This window comes from Cavia porcellus, unplaced genomic scaffold, assembly GCF_034190915.1.
Source record: "Cavia porcellus strain 051 isolate PalLab524CR breed Dunkin Hartley unplaced genomic scaffold, mCavPor4.1 scaffold_34, whole genome shotgun sequence".
NCBI classification, from domain to species: Eukaryota; Metazoa; Chordata; class Mammalia; order Rodentia; family Caviidae; genus Cavia; species Cavia porcellus.
Genome location: NW_026947517.1, coordinates 13960420 through 13963546, shown reverse-complemented (window position 1 = coordinate 13963546; position 3127 = coordinate 13960420). Strand labels below are relative to the sequence as shown.

General features: G+C 46.9%; 1 long non-coding RNA gene across 1 annotated transcript; it reads left to right on the top strand.

Moving 5' to 3' along the window:
• Positions 1–493: 493 nt before the first annotated feature.
• LOC134474650 (uncharacterized) lies at positions 494–2810 on the top strand. The gene is made up of 3 exons (XR_010045515.1): positions 494–651; positions 1077–1174; positions 1620–2810. It is a non-coding gene; the product is annotated as an uncharacterized LOC134474650 (long non-coding RNA).
• Positions 2811–3127: the final 317 nt, after the last annotated feature.

Here is a 3127-nt window from a genome sequence, read left to right as displayed (position 1 = left end):
CCATGTTCCAGAGGGCCACATGGCGACAGGGCGCCGCCATGTTTCGGGTCACATGACAGGGCGCCGCCATGTTCCCAGGCGCCGCCATGTTTTGGGTCACGTGACAGGGCGCCGCCATGTTTCCAGGGCCCTCACTGTCAACAGGCGTCTCCTTGTGGCTCCTCTTGTGAACTACAACAGCCGCCCTGTTGCAGTGCACATGACGCTTCATTGTGCTGCCGACAGCAGTCCTCTAGCTGGGAGACACACAGTGAGACGCCATCTGCTCGTGTTTCCCAGGGTGACCGGCAGCAGCTCTGTAGCTGCTCTACAGATGATTGCTCACATGCGCCTACTGGAAGGATGGCTGCTCAGTGGCCCTCTGCTCCAGAACCTCCTCAGGCTCTGCTACCACTTCAGGAGCAAGCTGGCCCCGAGAAACTTGTTAACATCCATGTGCCTTTTTCCCTTTCTGATCTATCCCAGATTACCCTTAAATTAGGTAGCCTCTCTGTTAACCCACAAAATTATATCCAGCAATTTAAATTTATTACTAATTGTTATGATTTACATTTTAAGGATGTTTATGTGATTCTAGATACCTCTCTCATCTCACAAGAACGGAATCAGCTGTGGCAAGCAGTTCGAGAAAAAGCTGATCACAGACATGAGGTAAACACCGCTGATAATGACTCTAGGCCTATAGCTGTGCCAGAGCAGGACAAGCATACTAACTATAACAAACTTTTAAAACAGGTCCAGGAAGCTATTCAAAACCCAGCTGTGTTCCTAAATTGGCTTTCTAATCCTCGTGCCCTGCAAGCAGTTCCAGCTTCGCGCGCTGTGTCGGGCCGCCTCCCAGCCCCTCCCCCATGTGCCGTCCAAGCCCCTCCCTCCCCCATGCGCCATCGTCGCCGCTGCCACCTTACACGTTTCCGGGGGCAGTCCGAGCCCGCCCCTGCGCGCTACATCCCAGCGCTTGCCCCACCCACTGGGCGTGCTCTGCCAGAGCGCCGCGAAACAGCAGCTCAGCGGCTCTGCTCAGGCATGCTTTTTTTACAATTTGGCTCCACTCAAAAGATGCTTTTTTATTACAGTTCTCAAACCATTTAATCAAGGTTATTGGCCACCTGATAATTTTACCAGCCTTGTTTATCAATCAAAGCCTTCACCAATCTCCTGTTTAACAACTAAGGTTATAAATTCCTTTTTGCTGGGAACCACTAGCTCTATTTCAAGACAAGGGTTTGCTTCAAAGTTTTATTTTGTTTGTCTTGGTTCATACTACTGCAAATAACAACTTTAAAAGTAAATGTGTTCAGAATTTGACAGTATTAGATCAGTTTTGATAGATGTATTCATAAGATTGCTAAACCTTTACTGCAAAATGTTTCCATTAAAGCCTTGTTTGGCAGACTAAAGCTTTTTTGGTTAATTCTACGTGGCACCCTATAAAAAAAAAAGCGATATGCCATCCAGATAAAGCCTGCTGTCTAATGTAAAATGCCAATTAAATTCCTGCATACTTACTTAATTCTACTATAGTCCAAATCCCAAACAAAAAGGCAAAACTTGACCTTCAAACCTTAGAGAGATCTTAATATGGTTTTTCATATTTTTAACACTTGTGACACTTGGAGTTCTGAGACAGGTAAACCTACACAAGGTGGAGCTGCCTGCCCCCTCCATGGACCACGCTCAAATGCAGCAGAAGATACTGGACAAGAAAATGCCCCATCCTGGCATTCTTTGAGACCTTACTCCAGGGCCGCTGGACTGTCCTAGCCACCAGAGAGTGGGTAAGCCATCCTAAGTTCTAGCCCTCACAGGAAATGTCGACACTGCCAGATTCGTCACCGACAGAAAATCGCTGCTGGAGGCTGAGGGGGTTCAGGGCAACAACAGCCCCCTTTAAGGTGTCCGTCTCAGATTCCAAGTCGTACTAAAGTCTCAGGTAAGACATTCTCTATATTTGTGGACATAGAGGCCATATATACAGAGTTCTTCCTGAGTATTCAGGCTGCTATATTAAGTCCTCAATCTCTATGATGGGGTATTGATGGTCAACCTATGCCATTTACAAACAGGGCCTATTTTGTGCAGGTCCCAGTCTTCTCACTTGGTTTATACTTTTTCAGGATGCATAAGAGCCTTTCTCATACTTGCTAAAGTTCTGTTACAGCAAATCATTCCAAGGACAACAACCAGGTTGCAGCGACCCATGTCTAAATCAAAGTTGCTAGACTGCCATCCTGGTTTCACATCACTCAGGCTAAGAGGTGCCCTTCCAGCCCTAAATCTGATCATTCTGAGTGGTCATCTCATCTCCTGTCGCCTACCTGTCTCCGTCTCACAAAGGCCTCGCAGCCACAGTTAACAGGCTAAGTCATGTTTTGTTATCCACTTTGGTTCCTAATTTCTTACATTCTATTAATGATCATTTTTACAGCAGGACTCTTTAGCAGTATTGCCTACAGACTCCAACATCATGCATACCAGAGACAAGCCTCACCAACCTACCATCTTAACTTTTATGTTTTCAGATGGGGGAGTAATCACCTCTCATAACTCCACTCCTCCTAACCCCACGTTTAATTTTCAGAATTCTGCCTCACCGTGGAAATGTTTCTACCTCAACATGGTCCTGATAGAATGATATGTCTAAATCAAAGGCACCTTTCCCTTTACCTCACCTGGGTCCTTAAATATGACAGTGCCATGTCTCCTCATAACATCTTGTCTCTTTGTTTTTCCAGTCTGACATACGTGCATTCACCAGTGAAGTTGTCCTGGCCAAAACACCTGGCACCAGCAGTCTACCTGGGCATCAACCTTCATCCCGTCGACTCCCCTAGGCTCTAGTACAGCACCCTTTGCCAGCAGGAAGTAGTTAAAGAGAGAAATCTTCGCCCCTTTTCATAATAACCATAAGACGGGATATGAAAGGTTTGGCCCAGACAGGACACTGTAGCCAGGAAAGCCACAACTGGAAGCAGGAAGCCCCATTTTGCCCTGCCCCTAGGAAGTTACCTGTGACGCCATCTTCCCGCCCCTGGGAATTTACATATGGCGCCAAACCTAGGACCAATGGGCTACCTGTGTATCCCTAATGCCCGCCTTAGGTTCCACCCCAAACCGAGGTTATTTA